The sequence below is a fragment of the Acomys russatus genome, chromosome 2 (assembly GCF_903995435.1).
Source record: "Acomys russatus chromosome 2, mAcoRus1.1, whole genome shotgun sequence".
Lineage (NCBI taxonomy): Eukaryota > Metazoa > Chordata > Mammalia > Rodentia > Muridae > Acomys > Acomys russatus.
This window is the reverse complement of record NC_067138.1, coordinates 55,560,970-55,580,172: the sequence shown is the minus strand read 5'-3', so window position 1 is coordinate 55,580,172 and position 19,203 is coordinate 55,560,970. Positions and strand designations below refer to the sequence as shown.

At 44.3% G+C, this 19,203-nt stretch overlaps 1 non-coding gene across 1 annotated transcript; it reads right to left on the bottom strand.

Annotated features, from left to right (window-relative positions):
- Positions 1 to 16,996: 16,996 nt before the first annotated feature.
- Positions 16,997 to 17,124, bottom strand: LOC127207806 (small nucleolar RNA SNORA17). Its single transcript, XR_007833011.1, has one exon. It is a non-coding gene; the product is annotated as a small nucleolar RNA SNORA17 (small nucleolar RNA).
- Between the last annotated feature and the right edge of the window lie 2,079 nt (positions 17,125 to 19,203).

Genomic DNA, 19,203 nt, shown 5'->3' with positions numbered 1-19,203 from the left:
GTTTCAGAAAAGAAAGTGTATGTGTTAGGGTTTGGATAGAACAGTCTGTAGATGTCAGTTAGGTCCATTTGGTTTGTGATGTTATTTACCTCCAGGGCTTTTCTGTTTCATTTTTATCTGAAGACCCTCTACCGGTTACCCACTATCACTATGTTAGGGTCAATATGTACTTTTAGCTATAGTAATATTTCTTTTCTTTTTTTTCTTTTTCAGCTTTTTACACATAAATACAATACACTACATACAACAAGAAGAACCACAGCATAATCAAGAATTATATGAATATTACATTCATGGTGTTTTGGTTATTTGTATTTGGCAACCTTGAAGAAAACATCTTTCCTATCTTGGAGAGTCTAAAATTCTGAATGTAAAGCAATATCTATCATATCTCACCTCTATCAACCTAAAACATCTATCTAGACCTAAAAATAACTTACCCCCTAAACAACTAAGCTTAATTGTATACTTAAACTATCTGGTCTTCAACTCCATCAGAGACTTGAAAAGGACTAAAACTTAAATACCTGAGTAAACCAGCGGTGCGGCTTAGCAGCTTCCGAAATGAAAAAAATGACAGAGACAGTTTACTACCTGATCAGTCACCCAAAACTCTCTGTATCATTGGAGTATCATCTTCAGCCTTCTAGCCCAGTATATCTGACATACATATTTGTGAGATAGGAACTACTGAGGACTTGCTTATCATATCTAGGCAGAGATTAGTCATCAACTCTGCCTGCATCCAAGCTTGTTCATTGTTAGGTAGAATTCTGTCTGTGGCAGAAATGAGGACATTTTCCCCAGTGGCTTGTTTGCCACATTTGAAGCCATCTCCATAAAGAGGTTAATTGATGCTCATCATCTTCTTTGAGGTAGGCTGGGTGTTGCCAGGAGTTAACCGGTCTTACTGTCAAAGAATCTTTAAAATAATAGCATCATCTTTAAATGCCAGATTCTGTAGGTCTCTGTAGTTTTTGAAGACCTTATCTACCTATTTTACTTTATCTATCTATAGAATCATATCTGTTAAACTTAGGACATATATGCTTGTGATAAAAATAGACTAGTAACTGAAATGACCATGATTTGATCAACTAACAATTAGCTTGTATTACTTAACTATCCTAAGCTGCCTGCAATAGCACTTTAAAAGTATTGGAAGGAAACCTTGTATTATAGTTGAGTTGTATGGGTAAAATACTTCATTTTAGAATAGAAATATGTATAATGTGTGTGAATACCAATCTTAAATTTAAATTCTATATGAATGTATCAAAATTGAACTTACTTTGCATCAATCTATACTAATGAATTAAAAATAACCTTATTTGTGAATAATAATTAAGGTCTCAAGTTGAGAAGTAGATTTAGTAATCTACTTTTTGTCCTATCTTCCCTGTATATTTCTATATTCCCCCTTCTTTCTTTTCAACCCCTTTCTCCATACCTGTGAAAGAAAGATAAAGGAAAAGAGAGACATCCCGGAGTCCAACCTCTTTTTCTTTCTGAATAAGACCAATAGTAATTTATAACCAACTCTCACTGAATATAATTATGTGTGGCCCAAAAGAGCAACTAAAAACCTACCCAACCCCCCTTAGGGGAAATGGGGTATCATTCTCTTAAGGTTTCTTCCTGCTGATTTGGGGTGAATAATACCTTTGTAGGGGCCCAACTAAAATTGGAAAAAGTGGTTGAACAAGCCACGGATAATATTTGTGGTCCAGTTTCTAAGTGTTGAGAAATTCCAGGCTTAATACACAAGGGCATCCAAGTTCATAAAAGAAATATTACTGTCATTTCAATAGTATTTCTTTTATGAACTTGGATGCCTTTGTGTTTGGTGCATAGATGTTAGAATTATATCCTCTTAGTAAATTTTTTCCCTTGAATGAGTTTGTAGTGCTCTTCCCTGTCTCATGATTAGTTTTGGTTTGAAGTCTGTTTTGTTAGATATTAAAATAGCTGTATACCTGTTTGCTTCTTGGTTTCATTTATTTTGGATATTTCTCCATCCTTTTACCAAAGGTGATGTCTCTTCAGGATGATGAGGTGTTTCTTAGATGAAACAAAAGTATAGATCCTATTTTCTAATTTAATCTGTTAGTCTGTGTTTTTTATTGGGGAATTGAGACCATTAGTATTAAGAGTTGTGAGTGAGTACTATTTGTTAATTCCTATTACTCTCTTTGGTGGGGTGACTTTTTTCCCCTTCATGTGACTAGCTGTTTGGGGTTATTTATTACTCTTGGGTCTAGTTTTCCTCTTCAGACTAAAGTGTTCCTTCTAACACCTTTTGTAGATCTGAGTTGGCAGACAGAAGCTGCTTAAATTTGTCTTTATCATGAAAGGCTTTTCTTTCTCTATTGATTGTGATCGATGGTTTTTCTAAATATAGTAGTCTGGGATAGTATCTGTGATCTCTTAGAGGTTGTAATACATCCATCAGTCCTTCTGGCTTTCTGGGTCTCCACTGAGATGTCAGGTATGACTTGGTCTTTTGCTGCTTTTAATACCCTGTTGCTGTTCTGTCCACATGATGTTTGGTCGTTGTATGTTGTGCTGGGTCTCTTTGGCGTTCTGAACGTGGGCTTTGACTTTTCATAGTCTCCCAGACTTCTTGGATGTTTTGTAACTGTTGCTGCTGCTGCTGCTGCTACTACTACTACTATTATTTCTATGACTTAGCTATCCATTTCTTCTGCCTTGTCTTCAAGACCTGAACTCTCTGTCTCTCTTTAATCTGTTGGTGAGGCTTACCCTCTGAGGCTTTTGTCTGACATTCTGAGTTTGTCATTTCCAGCTTTATTTAAGTTTAGGTTTTTTTCAGTGATTCTTGTCTTGAATTGTCTTCCTCATTTCATCCAGCTATTTGTGTCTTTATCATCTTCATTGAGGCAATTATTCATATAGTCTTTAAGCTCTTTTAACATATTAATTATTATTTTGAAGTTCTTGTCCTGTAGTTTGGCTAGATTGGTTTCCTTGAGGCCTAACACAGCAGGCTTCTAGAGGAGACATATTGCCCTGGTTGTGTCTTGTTGTGTTTGTACTGGAATCTAGGCATGTAGAGGCAACACATTTAAGGTGTTTCTTGAATATATCTGGTCTTATTTGTTGGGTAAGTATTCTGTTTTTTTGGTTGCTGTTGGCCACCCCAGATCCTAGTCAAGTGTGGTGGGTGTGTGGTCCCCGGCAGAGACTTGTGTGGAGGGCTGGAGGCAATCACAAAGGAACGGGGAGGAACTAGGAGGAAAAGCTGAAATGGATAGAGTAGAACAAGTTCGGAGGGAGACCTTGTACCCAAACCAAGAAGCTACGTTTTTAGGGGATAAAGGCTGGTTGGGAGGAGGGGCTCCTGTGGGCAGGCTGCAGTAGACTAGGGGCAAGTCTGGAAAGCCTAGAATTGAGAATGGGGAGGAAGGATGACCATCCCGTTCCTGAGTCCCAACCTAGTGTGATGGCTGTGGGTCCCTGTTAGAGAGAGGTTCCGTGGGTCAGTAGGGTCGCAAGGAAATGGAGATGGGCTACAAGGAAAGCCCTGGAAGAGGCCACCCTATGAAACTTCGATTTACTGGCACAATGTATGCTGGTTAGCTTGGAAATGAGCAGTGATTAAGAAAAGATCAGCAATTACTGAGGTCAAATCTTCTGGGAAGTGTTTTCTCAGGGTCAGCACACAATGTTACAGACGTAACCAGGGTTGTCACGCTGATAGATACGTGGTACCAATATTTAAGACAAGATGAAGTATGGAGAACAGCTGAGGCTTGTCACTATAAGAGGCCGGGAGAGGCCACTGATGAAGATACAGCCTGAGTACCAGTGAAAACCCCAAGATTGAAGGGGGCGAGGAGAGAGGTTGCGGTTGGGCACCATGTGGCAGGGTTAGAGTCCTTGAAAGAGAGGTAGGAGGATAAAGATGTGGCACAGTTGCAGTGAACATACCAGCATTTGTGTGTGTGTGTGGGGGGGGGGGGTTGTCAACACCATACAGTAACAGGCAAGGGTGGGAGCCATGGAATAGAGCTGACCTGAACCAAGGACATGAGCTGCATGGTCTATGGCTGGTTGTCCAAGCTTTCTGGAAGAGCACAAAATACCAGGAGTCTGACACGGAGCTTTCCGCACTGGTTTTGCTTTGATCTGATTGTAGCTGTTCTTTCTTCTTGAAATAAGAATGCATTTAACTTCTTCTTGTTGTTGCTGCTGCTGCTGTTGCTTTTCTTTACAGAAACTCACAGTTATGACTTTGGGTAGTTTAGAGAGATTTTGGTGTTTTAGGGAGAATCTGGAGTTTTAAAGAGACTTTAGATTTTTCAGAGAGACTTAGTATTTTGAAGAGGCTTTGGGTATTTAAAGAGACTGAATTTTTAATGTGTTTGAATTTTTAAAGACCGAAGAAATTTTAAAAATTGGAATTTTTATATCGTGATGTTAATATGAGGAGACCTTGGGGAGGAACAAGAGAGGAAAGGTTACGGTTAACAATATGTGCTCATGTGTCAGTTTGACAAGAAATCAATGGCAACTGTACTGGCTAGTTTTATGTCAACTTTGCACAAACGGGAAGAGAGAACCTCAACTGAGAAGATGCTCCACCAGTCTGGCCTGTGTCCAAGCCTATGGTGCATTTTCTTGATTGATGAGTAATATGGGAGGGTCCAGCTCCCTGTAGGATGTACCCGCCCATCAGATGGACTAGTGGTCTTAGGTGCTATAAAAAAAAATCAGGATGAGTAGGCAAACAGCACTCCTCCATAGCCTCTGTTTCAGCTCCTGCCTTCAGCTTGTACCCTGACTTCCCTCAGTAATGGAGTATGAGTTGAGAGTAGTAAGCTGAAATAAACCCTTTCCTCCTCAGATTGCTTCTGGTTATGATGCTTTGTCACAGAAATAGAAACCCCAACTGAGACATCTATGTTCTACTGGGCCCATTCTCCTTGTAAGGCTTTCTTTCCCTTGAGCAGTCTAATTAGGTTATTGAGGTTTTCAATTCCATCTTCATTTTCAGTGTATGTTTTCCTTTATATTTCTATCTTTTTTTTTTTAACCGAATTCTAGTTTTAAATCCTGAACTGCTCCGCTGTATGTTTGTATTTTCTTGGCCACCACTCGAGCATTTATTGTTCTCCTCTTGAAGCTCGATGAAGTGTTTGCTTGTGTCTTCTTTATACATTTAAAATTATCTGATAAAGTTTATGCTTTTTCTTTAAATTCTGTGTCCTGTGGTTCATCTGGGCAACTCTCATTAGCAAACACTTCCACAGGTTTGGTGGGAAACATGCTGCCTTGGCCATTCATATCATTTATGTGTTGTGAGTGGGGCATGTGGACTTTTTTCTTTGGTTGTATGTTGCGGAGGTGGAGGAATGCTGAGTGAATCTAACAACCGCCAATAAAGCGCTGTTTAGCCAATCCGCTGGGCGGAAGGACAGGAAGTGGAAGGCGGGACCTCTTGGAGGGGTAGGAGGAGTTTTGTTAGTTGAGGGAGAGCCGGTGTACTGGTAGGGAGATGAAGAGGAGAATGGTCGGACAGCATCTTAGTGGCTAATGCTTGGGGTATATGTATTATATATCAGTTTAGAGCAGTTTGTTTACCACAGTTTAGGAGTAGATTTGTATCAGTTTAGATGCTGCCCAGCGTAAAGCTGCCAGCCTAAAAGTACACTTTAGACTCTGTGTCTTCTTCAGATTCTGTGTCACTTATTAGCTACTACAGGCCGAATAGATACATTTTTAATGTAACAAGATGTCTGATGTGAAATCTGACCTGCCTTACAGTGGGCCTGTACAGAAGCTGGATAGCCAGATAGCTAGGATAGCTAGGCCAGGTAAAGCTGGTGCAGGACTATTTTATTGAATCAGGCAAAGATGGCTCCCAAACCACGAAGCTGAAGCTATGTCTGTGAGTGCAAAGATGGCAGGAGGTGGAGGGAAAATGGGAGAGGGAACTAGACACTTTCCAGGCAAAAGTTGCACCCAAACAAAGACCTATGCCCACCTCTTGGTTCTTTAATTTACCGAGAAAGTGTGAGTCAGCCATTAGCATACACTAGAAAGTGGTCTGGTTTGCTTTTCAAGTGAAAAAGCTGCCTACTTAAAATTAAAGGACACAGGTTTGCTATCAGCAGACCACTTTCAGGCTTATTTTGGTGGACTGTAGATTTGCCCACTCTTCTCCAGGCATGCTCAGTTTGTCACCTTGAAGGTTCAGTGTATGAGCTAGCTTACCAACTCAGTATTTATGGTCCAAGTGTAGCCACAATATTGAATAAACCCTTAGTAACTGTAAGTAGGGCTGTTACTGGCTTAAAACATTTGAACACTATTTTTCCTGTTCTATTAAATATCTTGCCTGACCTGTTTCTTTATTTGTTTCTGATGAACAATAAGACTCAGTACAAAGTGGCAGAAGACCATAGAACAAGAGCACTGACAGAAAATCTGGGGGTGAGGGTAGGGGGGGTAGCAGAGAGGAAAAAAGTCATCAGAAAAGAGATTGAAGAGGAGACACAGACATGCCTCGCATGGCTGATCATTTCTCAGTGACTGGCATCAGTGAGAAAAGCCCTTGATGGCCGGTGGGAAGCTTCTAATGACTTCTTGGTTCCCTTCCATTACCCGTGATAAAATAACTCACATTTCAGAACCCTGCTCTCAGTCACTCACCTAACATCCGTGGAAACCAGGCTGGTTTCGTTTTTTATTATGTGACATAAAGGGAAACTGGGTTTCTGACTAACACCCCTGCTCTAAGGCAGCCATTACATGAGTGGGCTTGAGCTAGAAGTGGGCAGAGATGCCAGCGTCCTCCCACGCTGTTCCTCTCCAGCCTGGTCCATCCTCCCTGTGGCTCATGGCCAGTGTGCACTGCTGGATAACATTTTTAAGACTATCTGAGTCTTGACAGCTAGGCGGGGATGAGCCTTCCCTCACTTGGAGTCTGACACCAGGGTTCCATTTGGATTGGCTTACATGGATCAGCGGTGTCCTCTCTTCTTGACAGGAACTCCACACAAGTCTACTAAATTGGATGTGGTAGCGTGTGCAGTAGAAGACAAGGCCAACGCAATCAAATAAGATGATAGGAGGTGTGCCCGGGAAGCGGAAGGACCTGCAGATAAGAAATGGAAATAGCACAGAGATGAAGCTCCCCGTCGGGCTGTGCTCAGAAGAGTGGCGCGGCTCGAAGCTGGCACATTCCCCCCAAGAATTCAGAAATACTTGAACCAGCAAAGGTGTGAGGATATCAAAAGCAACTTTCCGAACTTAATTACAGCTAACAGTTTCTCAATGCTCCTTTTTAATTTGAGCAGGAAATTCATGATGGAAACCAACCAGAGGACTGCACCGCATTTGTCTGGTCTAGTTTGCCACACTGGGGAGAGTGTGTACCAGGAACAGTGGGAATGGTGTGCAGAGGCCCACCCCCAGTCACTCCCCCAGAGCTCTTCCTGTCAAGAAACCACAGGGCCCCACTCTAGGGGACCTGTCCTGCCCTGTGAGCTCTTGTCACCCTCTGCACTGATCACCCTTGATCTGCTGAGGCATTCATTCTCTAGGGCGGTCAGCACTAAGAGTGAGCTCGTGGCCTCAGATCTTGACCTTGGCTTGACTTCTTTTCCTGGAATTCCTTCCCTTTCCTTTTCCATCTGCTCGGCTTCCAGGACATTGTGCAGCTCGGCTCTTCCCAACTTTGCCAACGGAGGTTCTTCCATCGTTCCTTCGCTCAAACTTTAATCCCATGGAAGAGTACTGAGTGACTTCAATCAGATTATACAGATTAAATCAGACTATCTATGTGTGCCTATTGGGCAGACTGGCAGGTAGCTTTGTAGGGTGTTGAACTTGGAGGATACAGAAAAATAAAAAAGTAACTCTTTAAAAGAATCTTCCAGCAGAAGATTTCCAGAAGAAAGATATGATTTGCCTAATACCAGGTGGCTTCCTACATCTGTTTAGTTACCCTTCTGCTCAAAGTATGCTTTTCATTTACATGATAGGTCATATACACTCACAGATGATATGTACAGACACAGGTCATGTACATGCACAGTTTATGCACATCCACAGGTCATACACATGTACATGCTCAGCTCATTACATACATGCACAGATCATGTTGACTTTCTCAGCCTCCATGTCATTTATAAAGTAAGAAATTGAGTTAGTCTTTAAAGACTCTTTAATGTCTAGGATTTCATGGCTCTCAGTTCTTCCACCTGAAGTCTTTCTTGTGTGTCTATACCATCCCTCCTTTCTCTGAAGCTCACTCTGTATTGCTACCACTGTCTTTGCAGATTCTATAAAGAGCAATGTTTGTGCTGTGCTTTGTAATTATCTTGAGTTGACTCCAGTGTTACCTTATGAGACCGAGGGTGTCAAATATATATATGTGGATTCTAAAGCAACTCAACAATTTGTCTGTGGTGGAGTTGAGACAATGTATTTACTTGGAGCCGTGATGCAGTAAGAGTTACAAAATATGGCTGAGATGAAGTTACATCATGAAACCCCCACCACTATGAAAACAAAGAAAGAGAACAGACTCTTGCAGTCACCACCTAAGATGGCAACTGGAACCGGTGTATTGATCTTTCTCAAAATATTACTACAGTGGGACAGACATGAGAAAAATTTCACCTCAGCCATGGAAAAGTAAACTCAGACCATCTATGAAACTGCACAGGTAAAATCCAGACAAGACAGAATGATGGAAGCTATAAGGAGCCTTCCTGGGAAGCTAACGCCAGATTGTAAGAAAGAAGAAAAGGATGCATATTTTTAAAGCCATTACAAATGTGTTACAATGAGCTTTGTCTAAAGCATGTACAAAAAAATTAAAAAGCCTACATTAAAGTAAATTCTTTTGACCTCATTTAAACAGTTTCTGTTAATAATAGCCTGTAAATATTGCAGAGTGACTCAGATGCTATTGAACAAATCTGATGGGACTCCATTTCAGAAAAGAATAAAAGCTTCTTAAGGCAGTAATGTCTCCCTGGCGGGAGCAGGTCCTAGAGCAGATGCAGCCTTTTCTATCCCAAGCATGTGAAGTGGGGATGCACCAAGCCGGGTCCAGTGACCAACGCCGCTAACAGGCCTAGGTGGGGAAAAGGAAGTGGATGGATGAGTGTAGGAAGCAGCCAGTGGGTACTGCAGGCAGCCGGTGACTTCAGGAAGTGGGTGACAAGTGCTCAAAAGAGTTCACCAGAAGAGCAGAGTGACCCAGCCGTCAAATAGACAATAAAAGCAAACCTGGCTGAAGTTAGGGAACACAGAGTGCAAGGCAGAAAGAACAACTCATGCACTAGTGAGATCAATGAAGAGAAAGTCGCACCCCAGAGGGTCAGTGAGCAACAGAGAAAATCAATCCTGTGACTTGTCTAAGTTGTTAAATTCTGTGGGAAAGCATGCTACTAGTTCCTTGCCTAACTACTGAAATGAAACACTTCACCAAGACACTTGAGGAAGGGCCAGTATATTCTGGCTCACAATTCAGGGACGTCACAGTGGCTGGGGTATGAGGCAGGTGGTGCTAGAACACCTGCAGCTGAGAAGCACAGCAAGACCAATGCCAGCATCCATTTTGTTTTCAGTACTTTGGTTAACCTGTAAGACGCCAGCACATGGTATGCCCCACAGTCAGGATGAGGTTCGCCATGTCAAAGGCGGTGACTGCTGCTGCTGCTGCTGCTGCTGCTGCTGCTCCGTTCTTATGAAGTTTTTGTTTTTTAGACAAATGTCAATGATTTAAACCTCAAATGAATAACAAAAACTCTGAGTGAATTATAAAATAAATTCTAACCAGATGAATCTCACAATAAAAAAAAAATCACTGAAAAATGATGCTGAAAAAATGTGTGTGTGTATTATACAGGATTTAAATGATTCCTAGTCACAACAAAAAATGAGATGTTTCAGAATTAACAAAGAGAAGACTTTAATACTACATATGTTAAACTGTAGACTTATATATTAGACTTTAACACACTATATTTATATATAAAATCACTTTATATCAGACTAAGAAAATGGTGAAAATAACCCCCTGACAATGAATCAGAACTTATAAAATAAGATATTTTGTACTGCAAGCTTAAGTGAGCTGCCTTTGCTTTCTGCTGGGTGTAGCAAGAAGAAGATAGAGACATTGAGGGTTAGGCTGTTTACATGCCTGACTTAGTAAGCGAGGGTTAGGCTGACTTAGTAAGCGCAGAATGTCTTTTGTATGCAATATGCCTTTTTACCTTCTGATCTTTAATTGACGAACAAGCATATATCTCATACAGCTTACAGCTAACTGTACACTACAGTGTCTTTTATAGATTAACATTATCTAATGACTAAGATCATTAACAATTCATCATGTCTCGTGTGTGTGTGTGTGTGTGTGTGTGTGTGTGTGTGTGTGTGTGTGTATGTTATTAAAGTTGTCACTTTCAGTAATTCTGAAACATCTCATTCTTTTCTTGTGTTCATGTATGAATCACTTAGCCCCCAAATGACTAAAATCCAGTTTCTGATTCAAAAGCCCCCTATGTGCCCTGGGGTCTCTGGCCATCGGCTGGGACACTAGGTGTACATTAGAGACCCTGGGCCCTCAGAGTATGCAGGCCATGCACAGAAAGAACTGGTCATATCCTGTGCCCTGCTCACCAAGCCGTACTCCTCATCTGGGAGAGTGGGTCCTATCAGATTTCTTAGAAATGCACCTTTATTTCCCCTCTGTGGGATGGAAGTGTCCAGCAGAGTGACCACCCCTTGCCTTAATAAACCTCCTCCCTGAAGCAATTCTCCCAGACTTGCTGCCTTTCAACCCCTCTGCCTCCCCCATAAAGCCTCACACTGCATGTGCAGTAACCAAGGCAAGAGGTTCAACTGTCACCCCGAGAGCCGGGGTGCGTTGCTTGAATGTCTTAAACAACCACTGAGCCGAGTATGAGAAACCACTCCTCCTTCAGAACATGGGGGTGAGACTGCTCAGCACACCAAAAGTTAAAGAAAATGTCTCTATGTCCTTAGTCTTCCTTTTAAAGCCGCTTATCTTGACGGAGCTAACTTAGTGGGTATGATTTTGGCCTCAGTCGTCTAATTGTTTAATGTGTCTCAACAGTGGCTCTGCCTCAGCTGTGGGCCTTAGGAAGCAGCCAGATCTTTGCAGTGGGCTGCAGAGGTGACCGCGTACTTGCTGGGACTGCATTGTCCTCCCTCACTACACCCACCTCCTCTGCTCCCTGCACAGATGGATTTCTTAGCTGCTTATAATGCGGAGCTGACAATATCAGCGAAGGCCGGCCAGACAGCAGGGAATACTGTCCATCTGTGGCTTGCCGAGGCCGTCTCTGGGTGTACACGTGGGGCACAGGGGAAGCGTCATTTGGGGCTGGAGGAGTCTGATAAGTGGGAAAGTCAGCTGTGGGCTTTGGCCACCCGTTGAGAAACATAACGGGCCTGTAATGAAAGCCAATGAGTACGGTGATAAGCAAGTTTCAAACAAGGAGTTCCAAAATCGAAATCCAGCCCACTCCATCGACGGCAATAATCTCAGCATCAGACAAGGCCAGACTCTCCCCTCCCCCCTCCCGCCCCCCCCCCCCCCCCACCCCGTACACTTTAGAATGAGAAAATGCTTCTGCGCTTGTGATATCTGGTGTCTCCACGCTTCCCCCAGAGTCCACTGGAACTGGGCTGCTAGTCTGATTACCATAGTGATCACAGCAAGGAGCCCCTGAATCCCAAAAGCTCCCTGTTGGGGGGAAGAAGAGTTCAGATGGGATTTTCGCTGAGCGACTGGGAACCAGGCCTTGGTGTGACTGTGAGATCACAGAACCAGAAGATCTGACACCAGCCTTAAAATATCATGGCTCAGTGGTTAAGGGCACTGACTGCTCTTCCAGAGGTCCTGAGTTCAATTCCCAGCAACCACATGTTGGCTCAAAATCATCTATAATTTGATCTGATGCCATCTTTAGGCATACAGGTGTATATGCAGATAGAGCACTTGTATACATACGAATAAATAAATAAATATTTAAAAAAATATATGATCTGCCCAGAAGTCCTGTGCCAAAGACTGAAGTGAAAATAAGTAGCAGTACCTAGAGCGATTCTGTAGCTACAGTTTACATGAGGACTCAGTGGCCTGGATTAAAACCTACTGGGTGCATTCTCCAAACATACTGCTCAGATTCCACACTCCCAAAGGCTTAGTAGGGCTGGCTGTGTGGTATCATTGCTGCTTTGTGAACTTGCTTACTAGTTCAGTAGTGTTCACCAGCAGGCTGTGTGACCTGTGACATTCCCACAGCTCCCTGGAAGATGGACCATCACAGCCATCCCTATTATTTTTGCTGCACTCACTGGGCTTCAGGCCCCACGTATTTCAGGCCTTTGACACTGGAGCACATTTCCTTCCAAAAGTCAATTGTCTACTTCAAGAACTCCCAGCAAGCCTGAGGCTGTGGCTTTCTGTGTTTCTTTGCTGAAGAGGGGAGCTCTGCTTGGCTTTTCTTGGGATGGTAAAAACTGGTTTATGTCTCCTGCTGCTGAAAATGGAAAGCATGGTACAAAGTAACTGTTGCTGAGTTAATTCTCCCTGTATCTTCACACATTTTCATGGCATTGAAATTGTCTGGAAAAGCGTGGTGCTCACACAGTCAGGCTGCACCTCCACATGGCTTTGGCCCCTACAGCTTGTGTGTGAGTGTACTGGGTGTGCCAACAACTTGCCTCTTGTCCTGCACTGTCCCTACAAGGCTGCTCTGTGGAAGACTTTTTCTTTGTCTTCCTCCCCCCCCCGCCCCCATGGTGAAAACTATGGCAAGCTCCATGATTTTCTAGTTCACATTTGAGACAGCTTTGCTAAGGTTGGATGTATGCCACCTGTTGTCAAGGTGTAATTCTGACACTGTTTTCAGCTTATGTACTGAGTGGTACAACTGACATGACAGTTCAGTGTTAAAGTGTGTGTGTGTGTGTGTGTGTGTGTGTGTGTGTGTGTGTGTGTGTGTGCCTGTGGGCTACAGTGCTCCTGTGGAGGTCAGAGGACAGCTTTTCCTCTCCCATCATGTAGATTCCACAAGTTACGCTCTGGTCATCGGACATGGCGGCAAGCATCTTTACCCACTGAGCCATTTTGCCACTCCATGACAATCCAGGCTTAGCACATTTCCGTGACTTCCCCTAGGTTCCTCCATCTTATTTACAGAAACTCCTGCTCCATCCTCCTCAGCAGGAACAGCTGCCTCATTCTACTTTGTCACATGCTTTGATAGACAGACATGTTACATGAAGCAGAACCCAATCACTGTCTTTTGCATCTGATGATTTTACCTAGTACAATGTTTTAATAAAGCATTTTTTACGTGAACTAAAAAAAATCATGGGGACCACTCTCATTATCAAGAGAAAATCAAAAAGTCCCCACAGAATATGCTTGAAGTGACAACACAAAAAATAAAGTTGTTATTGCTCACAAAGGTGGTTTATCCTCACTGTAGCACTTATCTGTGTTTTGCTTTTTTTTTTTTTTTTTTTTGGTTGCAAAATAGTATGGAATTCAATGGCTATACCATAGTTTTGCCGACATTTGCCAATCAGTAAGTGTTTCGATTCCTTTCTGTTTGAACTGTTATAAATGAGGCTATAAATATTCATTTATGGGTTTTTATGTGGACAGCTATTTGATTTTTCAATTGAGCACAGATATATGACTCGGTGTTTAGAGTAACAATTTTGTTCTACTCTCGAATTTTCAACTTAATATTTGTGGGGTAGAGTGGATCACAAGGAGCTGCACTCTCAGAAGGTCCCGCAGGTGATTGTCTCCACCCAAGCGAGCGAGTGAGCGACTGGAGCAGCAGCATCAGTAGGGGGTACATGCTAAAATACTTAGCAGGGGGAGATGCCTCATCCAATTGTAGAGGCCGACAGCAGGGCAGGGATCCAGAGGCTGCAATTCTGGAAGGTCCTGAGTGTGACCTACTGCTGCTGCTGTCCAAAATGAGGGTTTCTTCTATTTATGACCAAGAGCCTGGGCCTAACTATATGGTCTTTCAGCAGATTCAGCCAAGTCTCCCAGCTCTGTGCCCGCCCCCCCCCCCCAATAATCTCTCCATCATTTTAAAACTGTCCCAGCAAAGTTTCACCTTTCCACCTGGGAAGGCTTTCAGTCTCTAGGTTTATCTTCACCGTCCTTTCTCGTGTCCATTTTGGCCATCTGCTTTGTCTAGTTGGTTGGCACATGAGACTTAGAATATCAAGCTAGGAGCATTTGATTGCTAAGTGCAGCAACCTTCTCTGTCCACCACAGGATATCAGTCCTGCTCATCTTTTGAAGAGGTTCCATGCTGGCTCTATTGTTGCTCATCCAGTTCTGCACTTTGAGATTGTAGAGTTTGAGGCTTGGAGCACAGGCTCTTGCCTCTGAGGCCTCTCCCACTTCCTGTCATTGATGCTTCAAGTTTTTTTCCTAAACTTTTGCATTCAGGCCTTGGTCCTTCCCAGTCAGTTCAGAACACCTTTCCCCTTTGTACTCCTCTCTGACTCGCGGTTTTTCAGAAGAGTGTTCCATTTTAAGTAGTCTGGATTTTGCCAAAAATCTTCCGTTGTAGATCATTGTAAATCGGAGAATGTGGCATGTCCATTTGGAAAGTGTGTGTATTCTTCAGCCTTTGGAAATTATTGTTAGGAAAACGGTAAACGCAAATAACAGATTCCTCCCAGACTGTATTTTTTCCCAAAAAAGTTTCAGACAACACACTTAAAGATGAATTTGTATCTTGAATGTGTAAAGATACTTTAAAATTCAATCATTAAAAAAAACCCAAAAATTTAATTAAAAAATGAGAAAGGGTATGTGCAGACATTTCACCAGAGAAGACGCAGAGGCAAGCACACAATAGGGTGCCCATGTGGCATCACAGAGTGCAGAGGGAAGCAACAGCTGTATGCTACTGTGTGCCTCAAAACAGCTACACGGAAAAATGGCAACAGGCCAAAGTTGCCAGAAGTGTAGACGTGAGATCACCACTAGTTGCCCTTTACAAACCTTCATGTGCCCTTGCCAAACACACAGTGACGTCCACTCCCTTATCCCAGAGAAACAAACTCTGGACAGCAAAGTCCCAATTCTAGGCTGTGATAAGCACCATGACCAAAGCAGCTTGGGAAAGAAGGGGTTTATTTCAGCTAACAGTTACACTCCATTGTCCAGGGAAGTCAGAGCAGAAAGTCAAGACAGGAACCTGGAGACAGGAACTGAAGCAGAGACCATGGGGGAGTGCTGCTTACTGGCTTGCTTATCATGGCTTACTCAGTTTGCTTTCTTTTCTTTTTAGCTTTCATTATTTCTTTGTAAATTTCACCCCAATCCTATTTATCTCCCTATACCCCCTCCACCCTGGTAACCCTCTTCCCTCCCCCCAAAAAAATCTCATTGTGGAAATTGTAGTGTATCACAGTATGAGCCGTAGTATACCCTTTTGTCCACTCTTCTTTGCTTGTAAATGGTTATTACAATGAATCGTTGGTCTGCCTTGAGGCCTCTGGCTTCTGCTACACTATCAATACTGGGTCCTCACTGGGACTCCTCTTGAATATCTTGTTGTTGCCCTATGTCATGGAGATTCTGTAGCATTAGTGGTAGGACCAGCCCCTTCATGCTCTCCAGCCACTCATTGACTGGGGTAGATGTTAGGGTAGGTCAACTCAAAGCCCCAGATGTGGGCCTGAGAGGTTTGTGAGCTGGTCAGCCCTCCAGCTCTCTCAATCTCATGCCCTCGGGCTGGCTTACCCTCAGTCCTTGCAGCCAGGGTCAGCTCTACCCTGCTGCAGGTTAGGCTCTCCTCAGTGTTGCAGCTGGTGAGGGACATGGCGAGGTCTCCCACTCTCAAGACCCAGGGGCCAGCTCTCCCACCTGCCACATGTGACAAAGGATGAGGGAGGCGAGGAGGGCATCTCTCCCTCATCTGAGCCACAGCACATCAAACCGGAGACAGGGCCTGCTCTCCCATGCTCACACCCTCAGCGTCAGCTCACCTGCAAAGCCCGTATATCCAGGGCTAGCTCTACTAGTCTGCCCAGGTGAGGTGCTCTCCTAGGTAGACGAGGAGGCCTCTCATGACCCCAGGGCCAGGTCTCCCACCTGCCACAGGAAGTTATGGGGAAGGGTATCTCTTCCTTGTCCGGGCCACATGGTAGCTCTCCCACATTCATAATCCCATGGCCAGTTCACCTACAACTCTCTTGAGTACTGCAGCTGGCTAGAGGTGGTGTTGACTCTCCAGCTCTTATGCCCCTAGGGCCAGATCTCCCATGATGCCCAGGTGAGGGATGGGGCCAGCTCTGTATCAACATACATACACCCAGTTGGCATCCCAGACCAGAAACATCTGTCTGGCCCTTGATGGTAATAGACCCCTGGTGCTACAGGGCATGGACGTGCCCCCAGTAGCAGCACGGGTCAAGATCCCACCATGGTCCCATGAGACATCATTGGCTATTCACCATCAGGCTGTGGCTCGCTATCCTCAAGCTGCCAGTTCTGTTCTCTTGACTGCTCCCACATCCCTCTATTTCTCTTCCATATCTCCGCCGCTAACTTAATCCTCTTTGTGGCACCCAGGATCTCTGAGTGTCTGGGGTCATCTCAGGAGCTGCCTTAGGAGTACTCTGCCCTGTTTATACATGATAGCACCAGGCAGGGGTCATCTCAAGCATGGCCTGCCACCACCACCCATTCCTGCACAGCACAAGGTTGATAGTCATCTCAGGCTAGCTCCCTCTCTGGTCTCATGGTACTAGGTGGTCTGGTGGTCATCTCAAGCTCATTGCTCACCAGGGCCCTCCTGAGCAGCCCCCATGCAAGAGTCATCTATTGGGCTCACACCTGCCAGGAGCCTGAGGTCTCAGACAAGGTTCTTCTAGTCTCTGGCTTGCTCCTCGTCCTGGGAGCCTGCCTGGGCCTGTCCAGCAGTTGATTGGTGGTCATCTCAAGCTTGCTTTTCTTCAGGCATAGGTCAGAACACTAAGGGTAGACACAGCCTCGCTCCTCTCTGCCACCTAGTGACGTACATGTGACACAACAGCCACACCTGCAATGCTTTTAGGGGCAGGCAGTCTGTCTGTTTCCTTATAGAGCCGTGGGCCACCTGCCCAAGGCTGGCACAGTACAGTGAGCTGGTCCCTCTTAGAAAAATCATGAATCAAGAAAATGTCCCCCAAGGCTTGCCCATGGACCAATCTGATGAAGCGCTTTCTCAGGTGAGGCTCCCTCTTTCTCGATGATTCTAGCTTGTGTCAAATTGGAAAAGAAAGGAGAGGAGAAAAGAGCAAGCTAGCACAGTTATCAAGGAACCACACCCCCAACAAAGCTATGGATTTACCCTATAACTTGGGTAGGTTGTGAGCTCATTCTACTGTGTGTGGGGGGAGGGATGGGGGGCGGAGATCAATTTCAAACAGTAACATATATTATGTTCCCTCTGCTCACGGGCCTGGTCTGTGAATGTGGCAGGCAGCCCTCCACAAACTGTAAGCGGAGTGACGGGCAGCTTGCACTCTGACACTATAGGCTGTCCTGGAGCACCGCTGCACAGACAGCAGCTGCATTGCTTTGTCCCTTTCCTCTCCCTTGACCTCTGACCTTGACTCTGATGCATGGAAAGATAACGTTTAGCAATGCAGAAGAAAACCACAAACGTTAGGAAGAACCGTCATCACCTTTGGATGAAAATGGAACTGTTGCTGAATATATAGATTAGCTAAGTTCTAGTGTGTGCTATGAATGTGTGGTTTAGTTTTAGCTTTTTATTTTGAATTGATTACATATCCTAAGATTTTTAAAAAGTGGTACTTAGAGCTTCTTATACCATGCAGGCAGCTTCTCTCCATAGTAACACCTTACATAATTGTAGTATAGTATTATGGGAAAGCAGTACGTTGATAGCGTGCTGGTATTGTTAACCAGACTGCTACTTTTATTTGTTCTTCGTTGGCCTTTATACATATGTGTGTGCATGTGTGTGCGTGTGTGTGTGTGTGTGTGTGTGTGTGTGTGTTTGTGCACAAGTGTGTGGTTCCAGTCAATTTGATTGAAGCATAACTTTGCACAAGCCAAATACAACAGTGTTCTGACCCACTAAGTGAGCTCCTGTGTGTGGCCCCTCTTCACAGTCACCCTGTCCTGACTTCAGCTGCCATGGGAACTACTGATCTCTCCTTTGCATCTGTAGTTCTGTTGTCTTGATGATGACATGCGAACGGGAGCATATTATGTATGAGTGTTAGACAGTGCTGTTTTGTCTTCCTGTGTCTCCACTGTACATGTCACAATTTATGAATTCCTCCAGCCTGACAAATCACTCCTTGGGCAAAGTCTCCCTTAGGGCAATCTGAGGCCACCATCCTCTGTGGCCTCTGTGTTGGGGGGGGGGGTGGTAGTGCTAAAGATCGGCCCTGTTCCTAAAGCAGAGGAACCTACTCTGTGACACAGGCCACCTGAGCTCACTCAAATAGAAGGCTGTCATCAAGCCACCCCTCTATCCACATTTGGAAGGGCCCTTCTAGAATATCCATGCTCACAGAATAGTCAGAACACAGAACACATTGCAGTAGCTCAGTAAAGCCCCAAGCCTCGGCTGATTACCACTGTGTCTACTTTTGAAAAAAATCAAAATCTCCCTGAGTGTCTGGCTCACTTCTGACCTGACAGACACAAGGCAGCACCTCGGACTCAGCCTTAGCGACCCGTTCTGTTCAGACCACAAAGCACACTGGCAATCCTGAAACGTTTTCCTTGGCTACCACATTAACACAGTTTGGCAACCAATTAAGGGCATGCAAGACACAATTTCAACTGGGCAAGCTTCATATTAAACACGAGTCCTTTTAGAGCCCGGAGACTTCCATGGGTGTCTGCAGCTTGAGCAGCTCACTGGAAAATGACACACATTAAAAAGCAAAGGGGAAAAGAGGCATCGGCGATGATCCAGCAGGAGACTAACGGGCAGGATCCTAAATTGAATATGTCACATTTGGGCAAGAGCAGCCACTTGTGATTAGTGCAAGGCGGGACAGTAACAGGCTAAAGAGGCCGCGTGAAGTGAAAGTAAGTGGGGAACAGATGAAGCCGAGCCAAGAGGAAAATGAAGACAACTCAATCAGCATAGGTCTCCTGTGTGGTCAGCGCCCGTT